Genomic DNA, 13,324 nt, shown 5'->3' with positions numbered 1-13,324 from the left:
CTGTAGAATATATTCTGGGGCACTTGTCTTTTCAAGTCAGCAGTTTGGTTAATACTGCCCTTGTTATTTTTGTCTAAAAGGTAGTCGGTCTCATTTCGAATTTCTGTCGGTCTAATTCTCTTTTTGTTTGTGGCCAGTTAGTAGTGGCCTGACCCTCCTTTTAGGGGAAACCTTTAACAAAAGTGAAGTTTTATCTTTTATCTACTAAAATTAAAAATAGGGTTTCATTCACTTCCAATTTTTTTTTATCATACCAAGGGACAGGACGAATTGGACGTAGTTAAACAAAAAGGATCCAAGGCACATCCAGTCACTTTCGAGATTTGGCAGTTTGAACTTTAAAAATGTTTCTCATTCTTGTTTTATTATTAAAACTTTTAATTTCATGTAATTCCAGAGATATTTATTTCTGTGTATACGTTGAATTATTTTGCTGATCTAAGGGGTTAGACTTTAGGAACGGTTTGGTACATATAACTCATTTTTTTATAATTTTGTGGATTGGATCCGTTTTGTTTAACTACGTCCAATTTGCAGCGCCATTCAGCGCTTTAAATAGCTTATTCTGAGACAAAGTTCACAAGTCCCATGTGCCTGTAATTTCACCGGCACCCTGACCATTCAAAATCGGAACGCAGTAATGTTCACATTACAGCTTGGCAGGAGAAATAATTGTGGTGGCAGTACTTCTCCGGACGAACTCTTTCACAAGGAACTCTACTGCCACTAAAATACTTTTTTTAATGTCAAGAGTTTGAAAAGTCAAGTAGCACAAACTAAGTGTAAACAAATGGTCCAGCGGTTTTATAGCTTCAGCGCATTATAGTATTATTGTAATACTACATTTCCTTATAAATCGCCATTAAAGACTTCTAGGGACAATTAACTTTATGAACTATTGAATTTATTGATACAGGTCACAGGTACCTAGTGGGCAATTAATAAGCGAACAATATATTTCAGTTAGTATATCGTAAATATTTATTGCGACCGATTGACTTTATTAATTTATAGACAAATGTACCAAGAACATTTGGAAATTGTATTCTGAAGAATCTGGAAGAGTTATCTGTTTTTTTATAACATCAATCGACGACGGGACGAACAAGTCGTGCGCCTGGCGGTAAGTGATACGCCTACCCATAACAGTTACTTGCTACTTAGCGCTTTAAATCGCGAAAATCTGAGGTCACTGTTACGTCGCCTGGGAGGAGAAAATAGGGAAGGTGGTAGCATTTCCCTGGACGAACTCTTTCACATGGAGCTCTACTGCTACTGGATGTGTCTAAATGATTAGCGTGATAACTAGTTGCATGTTCCTTACCACAATATAACAGAACCGTTACACGCTCCACGGTTACGAGTTGTCTAATTCAATATTAGAAGAACCTTGAATAAGGTTACTAGGAAAGTTAAATTCTTATTCTGAAATAATCAAGTATGTAACCACAAATTAAGACGAAATAAGGGCCATCCATCCCTGGCAACTCCTCAGGCAAATGGGCATTCTATCACTTTTAAATATCAACTCTTGAATACACACAGAGAAACAACATGTTCCCTTGGATCTAATCTAATTTTCTGTCAGTGTCTACACTGCAGGTCGAAAAAAAGTGTTAGCTAGCACTAATCTTATGAATAGCTTAAGCGGTAATTTAGTTTTAAAGAGGCGTAGCTACATACATTAAATTAGTCAAATCGACAAGTGCTTTCGCTTTATCGTTCATACTTAATGGCTTGTGCGACCTACTGCGCATTATCAAACAAGGCCAGCAAAAATGTACTCAAGTAAGAATAAATCTTTTTAAACATACGCATGCTGAGTGCGTTGCGAGAATAGATGAAGTATTAAATATTTAAATTAACTGGATTTTGAGAAATAAGGATTAGTGTAAGATTTTCTTGAAACTAGTACATAAATACGATATCCCTGCACAGAACTTGGATTGGTGTTCTTATTTTCTGTTCTATCAATAATAACATCTAATAATAACTTAAAATTTGACTTCATGAACATCTTATATTAACAAGTTTTTATTTACTGAACGTCATTTCCTATGTGAATTGATTAATTTCTTTTGATGACCAGACAAGCAAACAAAGTCCCTGATCTCAAACTAGGAAATGTCCTGTACTATGAGTACCACAGCGACGGAATCCACTTAGGGCACTATTCAGATCAACCACCAGAACCAATTTAGAAAAGTTCGTTTCTCAAAGTGGAACTCGGGACCTCCTCATCGAGCGCCCACAGTTCAAACCGTTGGGGCTAGCGAGTTCGTCAGTCTCTAGGTATTGACCTTGAAATGAAAGAGCAGTGTCCTGGTCGAGGCTTTTTTTAATAGACCCGTTCTTGTCGAACCTAGGAGTAAAAATAAAATCAGATAAAAGAAAAGAACATGAATCTACAGTGTCATATCTAGCTAACCAGCATATCGAATGAACCAAAAACGATATTGCATAACATATTATTTTAATACTGTAAAATGTATTTAAACAATGAAATGAAAATTACATAATTCAAATAGAAAACAAATAATTAAATTACTCACTACTAATGCACCAAAGGGGAAGAACTCCCCGAACAACGTACCATAACTTTTGTGTAGGCCTGGCAAATCTTAGTCAAATCCTTTTACCACATTGGCAAGCATTATAGTGTATGCCATCGATACGATAAAGAAAGAAAACTTACTAGTGGGCAAACCGGTATTCGGTAATGACCGAGGTCATCATCAATGTTACCTTTTTCATCCCTCTTAAAGATAATATGTGAATTGAAGTCTCTTATATATCCGTAAAATAACGGTCAACAAAAACATCTTAGTAATACGAAACCGAGTAGCGAGTGGATATTTTCCCAACTGAAAGGGATATTATATTTCCAACTGACCGGCACTTAAACTCTTAAGTGATGGTCCCTGTGCAGAGAACGTCAGATGTTTAGAATAGAAAGCAATAAATGAAAGAAATGCGGAAACTGATAAGAGGATTTATTTGTATTGTGAAGGTAAATGGAAATTGATCACAATCGAGCATATTGCCCTCGCTGATATTCTGCCATAGCCATAAATGCTTAAGGACACGCTAAAATTAATAGAATAGAATAGAATAGAAATCATTTCTTATTTTGCATAAGAGCACAGTACACACACATACGTTACCAAAGGAAATACATAACAGTTTGCGACTACAAATTTAAATACATGACAAAGTGGAAAGCACAACATGTCTTATTACGAACTATATATTTAACAATCATTCAAAAATAAAACAGAAGAAATTTTAAATAAATAATTACTGTAACGAATAATAATTAACAAAGCGTGTGCGCTTGCGCTTTTTTCCGTTTTGTCCGAACGTTTGTTCGAATTCTCATTACACCGAAAACCGAATTATAGCGAAACAGTTGTTCTTTCAGGATATGTTGAATGTTTATCGCAAAGATACGATTAGGTCAGGTTAAGTGAGGTTTAAAAGAAAAAACGTTTTCCTCTTAAAATTACTTTCGCGGTTATGAAATTTCGACCAAACGTTATTTCTGGAAAGTGTCATTTCGGACAACTGATAGGTAACCCTTTATTATATCAATTTTTGTAAGCAGCGGTAGAGCTCCTTGTGAAAGAGTTCATCTAGGGAAATACGACCACTTTACCTATTTGTGCCGCCAAGAGGTAATGTGATCATTACTGTGTCCAGTCTTAAAGAGTAAGTGTGCTGTTGAAATTATAGTAACATGGGACTAGTCTGCTTATGTCTCAGGGTCGGTTATACGTCATAGGTGTAACGTCAATAGTGCTTTTATCACATGAAAGTCACAAAATATATATCTGAAATTTTAAGTAGTTAAGTAAAAAATAGTTAAGATGGCCGTATTTCCCTGGACGAACTCTATCACAAGAATATCTTCTGAAAATTTTATATAATTATAGAATGTAATTTATGCCTAATGTCGATGGCTGTCTAGAATGACAGTAATTTATCTCAAATTCTTCCGCTTTGCGCATCAGTTATGTCTCAGCTTTTTTCTTCATCTTCCTGACAAATGTACAATTTTTGAGATGGGCGACATTAGGCATAAATTATAAGAAACTTGCGTCTCGGGATTACTTCTCAGTTAGTATATATGTTGCTACATAGATAAGATTCATGTATGTTTTAGGTCCTGGATATGATAAAGGACCTTAGAAAGCTACCGAGGAATGTTAATAGGTGATGTATGCTGAAGTTGGCGGTCGTGCCAACAATCAAATCTTTAGAATGTTTCAAGAATCTTTTGAAGAATTATATTCTTTAGTAAATTAGAAATAAGGTAATATTTATTGTTATTATGAATACCATAATGTTTTTACTACGATGACATTCATATATTTTTTGTGTAAATACTCGAGTGATTCCGGTGGCCCTGGTATGGCAACATTATGCTCATTGGAGTCCAGTCAAATGTTGCCAATTCGTTGTATCAACTTTGGTTTGCATTCGTATTAGACATAATTGATGACTATTTTTTTGACGTGACGGGGCGAACAAGTCGTGTCTGGTGGTAAGCTACACGCCTATCCATGACAATAACAGTGCCACTCAGAGCTTTCAGTTGCAAAGATCTGAGGGGCACTGCCACTGCGACTGTCACCCTGGGGCGTAAGTTGACAAGTCCCATGTGCCTGTAATTTCACCAGCATGCTTACCCTTCAAAACTGGAACTCAGTAATGCTGACATTACTGCTTGGCGGCAGAAATAGGTAAGGTGGCAGTACTACCCTGGACGAACTCTTTCACAAGGAGCTCTACTGCTACTAATTAATACCTTCTCAGTTGGCCGTGACCTGCAAACAGCATGAAACGTTGATTTTGTGTGATGAAATAAAAACTTATAATAAAACTTTTATTCATATTAAGTACAGCAGCACTTGTTTTCTTAAAAACAAAACAAAAATACAAATTGGTTGTACTACAAGCAAACAATAATTAAACCATCATAAAACTATTGTAGGTTCTAGACCTGTGTTAACAGTGTTATGAAGATTCTCCGTTATAATCATGAAACATAACCAATCATTGGATTGCAATTAACTAGATGTAGTGTGGTGCCGTAAACGTGTGGTTAAGGCTCATAGTGTGGGCGCGTGTGTGTGTGTGTGTGTGTGTGTGTGTGTGTGTGTGTGTGTGAGCTTGTGGGTGAGTATATGTGTGAGAGTGATTGTATGTGTGGTGTTGAGTGCAATAAAAGGATAGTCAAGATAGGATAATATAAATTAAAATAAGTAATTTATGAGATTTTGTCCAAAAGCTCTTCTGTCGTCTCGTAAGATAACGTCCGCAACCAATTTTTAAGTTTATTTCCGACTTCATACTTGTTTAATATATATATGTTTAAGGACTTGTTAATTCTATTGTAAAGTCTCGCACTTAGTGCAGGTAATTGTCCGCCAGCAAAAGCAGTATGGCGTCGTTTGATATCGCAAACAGGAAAACCTCGACGCCTGCTAAGAGTGATTGGGTCGAGTGGTAGATTTGAGTGCCGCAAGACACATTTCAATATAAATAATTGCCTCACCGTGAGAACCTGTGATTTGGAGTATAACATTGCAGTGGAGTAGTCTCTTGGCTTAAATAAAATAGTCTTTAGCACCGCTCTTTGTGCCCGTTCAAGGGACAGTAGGTGCGACTTACCTGCACCACCCCCAATGGCTATACAATACGATATTATAGACTCGCACAAGGAACGGTACACTAGAAGAAGCGTATCAGAGTTAACACAGTGTCGCAGATTTTTGAAAACATATATCAACTTTCTTACCCTTCCACAAATTTTGTCAATGTGGTGACTCCAATTTAATCTTTCGTCCACTTGAACTCCTAGGTATCTTACAGAATTAGATCTTGTAAGGGTAAGGCAATTACAGTTGCTAATGCAAATGTGTGCTTTTATAGATTTTGAGCATGCTGGAGGATCAGACCGAGATAAATTAAAACGTATGTAGGTGGTCTTGTTGATGTTGAGTGTTAATAAATTAGCAGATAGCCATTCCATGACTACTCTCAGAGAAGATTCCGCTCTCATTTTTGCCTTTTCCCAGTCCACATCATATACCAGAAGCGCAGTATCGTCTGCGTATGTAAAAATCTCACAGTTCTGGAGCTTTAGCATGCACATATCATTTATGTAGACCAGGAAAAGGGTTGCACCCAAAATGCTTCCCTGGGGCACGCCGTAATTCAGCAATTCATCGTCACTACTGAAGGAATTAATTTTTACACACTGTGTACGTCCTGATAAATAATCAATAAAAATGTTTAGTGCGTTCCCACGGACTCCAATCTGTTCCAGTTTTTTAATAAGGATTGGGACAGAGACAGTGTCAAATGCTTTACTCAGATCCAGGAATATTCCATAGCACTTCTGTTTATTATCCATTTTGTCTACTAATGAACCAGTTAAGTCAGCAATTGCGTTTTCTGTAGAAATGCCATTTCGAAATCCATACTGGTTTTTGGAAATTATGACATATTTCTCGAGATAATCTTTAAGGCAATTATTTAAGATTCGCTCAAGTATTTTTGACAGGGATAATGTCCAATGTATGGCAATAGCTAAAACTGTAGCTTTTCGAGGCAGTTTCAAATCGACTGCCGCAACAAACAGTATCGAAACTGCAAAATCTAAATTTTTTTATTGCATCAATTGTAAGAGTATATGATACACTATTAGAAAAATATACAGTTCGGTGAAAAAAAATCATATTAAGGGAAGTTTTAAATTGACTGCTATCGGTACTTCACACTATGAGCTACAAACATTATCGGATAAGGTACCTTCGATACTGTTCTAAAGCGACGGTGTACGCGCACAGTTCGTAACTGACAGAATCGGCAGTATTCGCCGCGATGCGATGTGAGAGAGTGAGGTCATGTCTCTTTCGTTTACTCTTAGCTTGTTTCAGTTACTTATTGTTTGTTTTGCTTTTTGCTTTTTTTTAAATCGGAGTTTATAAAAGAATAGCCGAGGTTGATGATGGTTAATTTCGTATTAAAACATAAACAACAACGTCACGGTGAAACCATGTCTAACGAAAAAAATTATAATTAACTCGATAAGTAGTTAAAATTTTGTTATATCCCTCCATAATATCAAAAATAAATGATCTAAAATATCCCTTATGTAACTAGTTCCTTACTATTTTTAAAATAATTAGTTCTTTATGTCGTTTTTTCTTATCAATGTGACCAGATGGCTACTGACTAATGGTTACACAAGAAAAACTATCGAAAAGGGGAGATTCGATAGTGGTCTAGGTGGATGTAATTTCGACAAAGTTGTAACTAGCACTTTCGATAGTATATGTGTTTATTTCTAGTCTTAAAGCTATCGAATGCACCACTTTCCATGGTTTTCTATGGAAAACATCTATCGAATCTACCAGTTACAATGTTGTTTTACGCTAGGTACTTCGCAAATTGGCAGATTCGATTTTTTATATGTTTAACTCTGAGTGTAAAATATAGGGTGGTTTGCATTAATATTAGACATAACTGGTTGACGACTACACCATCTCAGTTATTAGATAGGTTATTTTGGATACACTATTTACACTCTATTAGGTATATTATCTCAATATATAACTTTAGGCTTACTCGTTATATTTTTGCTTACAAATTTAATCCCTCTCGTTAGTCCTGATTGAAAACTAGCGCCATAAGAAACTTTAGCATATTCAGAATCAGCGCCCTTTCATATTTATGATAATAATGTTACGTTTTTTTCTTTATGTTTAATCTGTGTTTGTGTTATATCAGTGAAAAAAGTGTTTATCTATCTATCAAAACCTAGGTAGGTACTCGATCTGTTCAACAGATCACAAGAGTTTGGATGCTTATTAAATAATATTTGTATCATTGTTACAGGTGTGGTTGTGATGTCATGGTGGTGTGCGCTCGCGCTAGTCGCGCTGGCGGCGCCCGCCCGCCTCGCGCCGCGCGCGGGGAACGGTGAGCAATTTTACAGTAAGCATCCTTTGCACGGTCACATGCCCGGTTCCACTGCTTGAGAATTATACGGCCCTGGTAGCAGTAACGGAAAATACGTGATACCGACCAGAAAATCATTACGCCTTCTTTCCATTTTAATAAAAATGGGTTTACCTTACTTTGCCGTTCCGTAAACCGAAGGTTAAATTGTGCAAAATAGCTGCGCTTGTGTTCAATATTTTCTTCGTTTAAATAATAGGGAAATAAATGACGGCTAAATAGCCAGACGCTCTGGAAATGTGGTGTTGGAGAAGAATGCTTGGGATATCGTGGACAGAGTTTCGCACAATCGTTTCCGTACTCTAAGAACTCGGCATCAAGCAGCAGCTGTCTGCTGTAATACAAACTCGCATCCTAAAGTTCTTCGGGCACATCTCAACACTGAGCTTTGACTCCATAGAGCATCTAGTCGTACGGGGCAGGGTAGATGATACCAGACTAAACGAAGTTCGTGGTGGGTGGTTCTTTGCATGAGTGAACGGGGGATGCCACTAACAGGGAGAGATGGCAAGATATAGTGAGCCGAGCCACATCAGCCCCTAACAAATAAACTCAGTGATGACCACGATCGCTCTGTCAAGAGTGTAACGAAAAAAAACGATAATAAAAACACAAGCGCAACTATAGTGATAAATACCAGCATGAAAAGTATACTCAAAAGTAGAAGAGTAATTAACATCCATTTTTATTGACAAGGGTTTCCGAAAAATAACGCCTGAATCTGTTATTATTTCCCTTTACTTGAGAAATGAAGAGGTCAATGCTTCACGACGTTTCTTAATACGTCCATTTACCAAAGTCACATTATAAAACTATCTATAAACATGTGGCTATTCATTTCATATTTTTATTTTAACTCTAAATTGTACTTCCACCGGATTAACATTGCTTAAAAGATGTATCTGAAACTTATGAAAAAGAAAAAAGACTTCGTCTTACATTTCTTGAACTCCTTTGTGTTTTCCCTTTTTCGTATTCTAAATCGACTTCTAACAACAAAGTAACAAAGCCGGGCTTGAAAAGGAAGGCGGATTTGTTCTTTGGTATATATTTTCCGAGTTTCGCTGTCAAGTATTGTGATGTTAAGTTTTAAAACGAACAGAAATGTAATCCGAGTTTGTTGAAGTTTGATAAAATCTTGTGGAACCGGGTTGCTATCGCACATTACTTTGTAAAAAATACGTAAGTAATATTATATTTATTTCTACTTTCTTCAGGCTTTTGTTTTTATTACTTCTGTTCTGTTCTCTACGGTAATGTGATCGTAATTTTCAAGCTCAAATTTAATATAAAACTTTCATAACTACAAGGACAACATTTCATTATCATCGTAATCAACAGCCTGTTGTAAATACACTTTCGGTCTTATACCTTTCAATTTGTAAAAACAATATACCCATTTTGTAAACTTAGTTATCATTAGTTACTTAGGTAACCACGGTATGATTTGTTCAGTCCTTGTCCACGGAACCGCTCCCATGAAATCGTTCTCAAATGTCAGGAATAAAACTCATACTGTGGTGATAAATCTGGTACTTCACGCATTTTTTAGTGGAACGAAAGTGGCAATATAAGATAGTAACGTTTATATTTAAATAAAGAAGAATTAGATTTAAATTATTTAAATTAACTTCTCTTAAAATCGACTTAGTAAAAATTGAAATTAAATAACTTTTCTTTACATTTAGCGACAAAGAAGAGACGCCTGAGAATTAAAAAAATAATATAGTTACGTTAACAAGGTGTAATAAATTTTGTCAACTGACGCTTACGAAATTTACAATAAACAAAATCAATTTCAAACCGCTCGATAATCTGTGTTAGTAAACTGAAAGAAATTAAAACAAATAAATAAGCTTTAAAATTTGTTTAGTATCATTCTAACGTTTTTAGTTATCGAGACACAAATACCCTTATCGTCTTATTAGACTATACTATTTTAAATGGCTTTGGTTAATTCCGCATAACATTGAAATTGTTGAATCAATCGCTTTGGAAAAGAAATATAGTAAAATTGAGAATGTACACTGATTACTGTACGTTGTGAAAACACGATTCCTAAAAATTTGAATGATCTAAAAAAAAACAAACTTATCTCGAAATTTTACAAGAAAACCGCTATTCAATAAATACTTTACAAATACCAATTATGTTTTTTACATCAACTGAACTAAATAGAACAGATTTATGAATATACATTTTTTAAATGGTATTAATATCATTTGTAAAAAAATATATTCTGAAATAAAAGAAGTGTTCCTGTCGTTCGAACCAAGCAAAATGAACCCTATTAGGACCCAAAAAATATGGTATTGACTCTTAAGATCCTTATTCATCGTTATTAAGTTTTAAAAGTCGTCCAATTAAATTGATATCATTTCAATAACGACCACCTAAGAAATTTGGAAACCAAATTACTTCGAAACCAAACTTTAACTATTAAGGCGCGTCCCCGAGCAAAACCGCTGCGCCACTGCGCTATGAATTTTGTGTACATTTTTAGCTATATTTTCGTTATTTGAATAAAAACACACAATTAAAGATACATTATTTATATTTCTTTTTCACCTTACTAGCTCGGAAAGGCTTTCTTTCTCATTAGAAATCTGCGCGCAAAAGCGTTTTTTCCACGCTAGCGTGGAAAAGGTTTTTAAAATTCGAACTTGACGAAAAAAAAACATAATGATACGTTCAACTACGCGATGTAGCAGTAAGAAGCAGTAGAGCGCCTTGTGAAAGAGTTCGTCCAGGGAAGTACTGCCACCTTACCGATTTCTGCCGCCAAGCAGTAATGTCAGCATTACTGTGTTCGGGTTATGAAGGATAAGGGTGCTGGTGAAATTACAGGCACATGAGACTTGTCAACTTACGTCTCAAGGTGACAAACGCAGTGGCAGTGCCCCTCAAATCTTTGCGATTTAAAGCTCTGAGTGGCACTGCAACAGTTAAGGGCAGGCGTGTAGCTTACTATCAGACGCACGACTTGCTCGTCCCGTCCCTCGATGCTATAAAAAAAAAAGAAAAAATGTAATACAAATCCTTTGGTATATTTTATTCTTATCATCGTTGACATTAAATTGACAACGATAACAATTTTGTTTATTAAAACTGATTTGTTATAGTTCAACTGTTTTTTTTCTTTTATTTACCATTTTCCTTACTGTAGTGAGGTGAAAGTTGTGTGTTTCGCTCGGCAGCAAAGTTGTTTTGCGTCTCGTGACTGGAAACCCTCGCTGCGCTCTGAATTTTTTTTTCAACTCCGAACGCTTCGCTTGTTCAGGTTTCAATACAAGCACTTGCGTCAAACAACAACTTTGCAGCCTTGCATAACAAATTACTATTGTATGTCTTGGCATTCCTTAATAGAATTATTTCTTAATAGAGATTAATTAAGATTTATTAAAATCTCCACGTAAAAATTCAATGAAAATGACAAGATATTATTCATCTTCACTTAAAGTATGACGACAGGTACAAGACGACATCTTTAACTAGCTTAAAACCGAGTATATTAAGTTAGGCTTAAGTTTTAATAAATAAGTTGTGATTTACATTAGGGTTAGGCCACATACTGACCACCTCCATTACCATACATTAGAATTTCAAGGTTGGGCACAAATTAATGGTATAGTTGTGGCTAAACTATTCGATCGTTTCAAATTAGAATATATGAAGACATCGGTTGTCCAACAGCTTGTATTATGGGTGCTGGATCAGGAGTTCCTGGGTTTAGTTGCCGGTAAAACCAGTTTGGTGAACAAACCTTCTAAATTAGTTCTGGTCTGGGTGTTCTGAGTAGTGCCCCAAATATCATCTCCATTGCTATTCGTACAGGTAGTGCAGGGAATTAGCTATTTTGAGACCTAATGGTGTGGTTAAACGGTGGTAGCCTAATGATTTGACCTACCACCTTTCGAGCAGAGGCCGTGGGTTCGAATCCGAGCTTGTACCTCTGAGTTTTCGGACTTTATGTGCCAAATTTTATTTGAAACTTAACACGAGCGTGAGGGACGACATGGTGAGGTAACCTGCACTCATCTGTAGAGAAATTTAATTATGTATGTCAAGTTCCGGGTCCGCTTTGGGTCCGCGCGTGGGAACTACAGCCCAAGCCCTCTCATTGTTAGAGGAGACCTGTGTCCAGCAGTGGGTCTTATATATAAGCTAACCGTAATCTGTTTAGTTGTCTAGCGCATTATTATTGTTATATTGCAAGCGCTGTATCGCGACACCTCCAACGCACACTACGTCAACTTAATTTTTGGACCTGTTCTGTTTTTATTTTGTTTGTCGTTTCCGTTTTTTTCACAAAATTCATTTTTTGTTTTATTTTTCGAATTTTGGGAAGCATAATATTAGTAAACAAATGGGGCTGTTACAAAAATAAAACAAAATTATTAAAAAATAAAGCTTGGCGGCAGAAATAGGTCAAGTGGCAGTAGTCAGTCAACCGTGACCATGGGACCTGTAAAGGGCCCGAAACGTCGGTTTGTTTGAAAAAACAAATATACGCGATTTAAATCCGGAAGTATAGTTACATTTCCATTTGTAATGGAATTACCAAATACTAATTCGGTTTGAAGGGCTGGGATTTGTTAACGCAAGTATGCGTCGTGATTGGGTTAACAAGTTCGCACAAGTAAGATTAATGTTTCTATAATAACTTGCTATAAGTATGAAATGTAACAACCGCGGTGTGGTAGCGTGGTGGGAGAAAGGTTCTGAATTTAAAAGTCGACGATTCGAATCTCTGTGACGGAATGTTGTCTATTCATTCATTTCATTCTTCAGCTGTTACAAACTGCAAGGCAAAAGCCTCCCTTCTTCCATTTATCGCGATTTAACGCCGCTACAGGCCAAGATCTCATATGCGTAGTATTTTAAATTAAATACCACGTGGAGGAACACAAAAAGCTTTTAATTTAAATATTAGAATTATTACAAATGCTCTGATTGGCGTTGCCGCCATTTTATCACAAGTGCGCGCTATTCGCACTGTCACGTGAAATACGTTTTACTCATGTTTCGTTATTACATCCATCATATTTATAATGTGAAAACTATACATACTATACTAACTATATATTCTAAACTAACTATACTTATGTAGACACATTACTTTTCTTCCTCTACCAAAACAAAACAAATAAAAGCACCCAGCTCGTCATGCCATCTTCTTCTGGGCCTTCAACGTTTTCATCTTGCATCGGATGGAACGAGCAAATTGTGCGCCTGGTGTTAAGTCACACGCCTAGTGTGACATAACACCATAAGTCACACGCCTAGTGTGACATAA

The 13,324-nt window shown here is 36.2% G+C and overlaps 1 long non-coding RNA gene across 1 annotated transcript in view; it reads left to right on the top strand.

Moving 5' to 3' along the window:
- The window catches only part of LOC113229624, a 152,393-nt gene extending 144,359 nt beyond the window's left edge, over positions 1 to 8,034 (top strand). The window contains exon 3 of the long non-coding RNA XR_003310427.1: positions 7,906 to 8,034. This is a non-coding gene — a long non-coding RNA (uncharacterized LOC113229624). The remainder of the gene's footprint in view (positions 1 to 7,905) is intronic.
- Positions 8,035 to 13,324: the final 5,290 nt, after the last annotated feature.

The sequence above is a fragment of the Hyposmocoma kahamanoa genome, unplaced genomic scaffold (genome assembly GCF_003589595.1).
Source record: "Hyposmocoma kahamanoa isolate Upper Pololo Valley unplaced genomic scaffold, ASM358959v1 62, whole genome shotgun sequence".
NCBI lineage: Eukaryota > Metazoa > Arthropoda > Insecta > Lepidoptera > Cosmopterigidae > Hyposmocoma > Hyposmocoma kahamanoa.
This window is presented reverse-complemented; position numbering and strand designations above follow the sequence as displayed.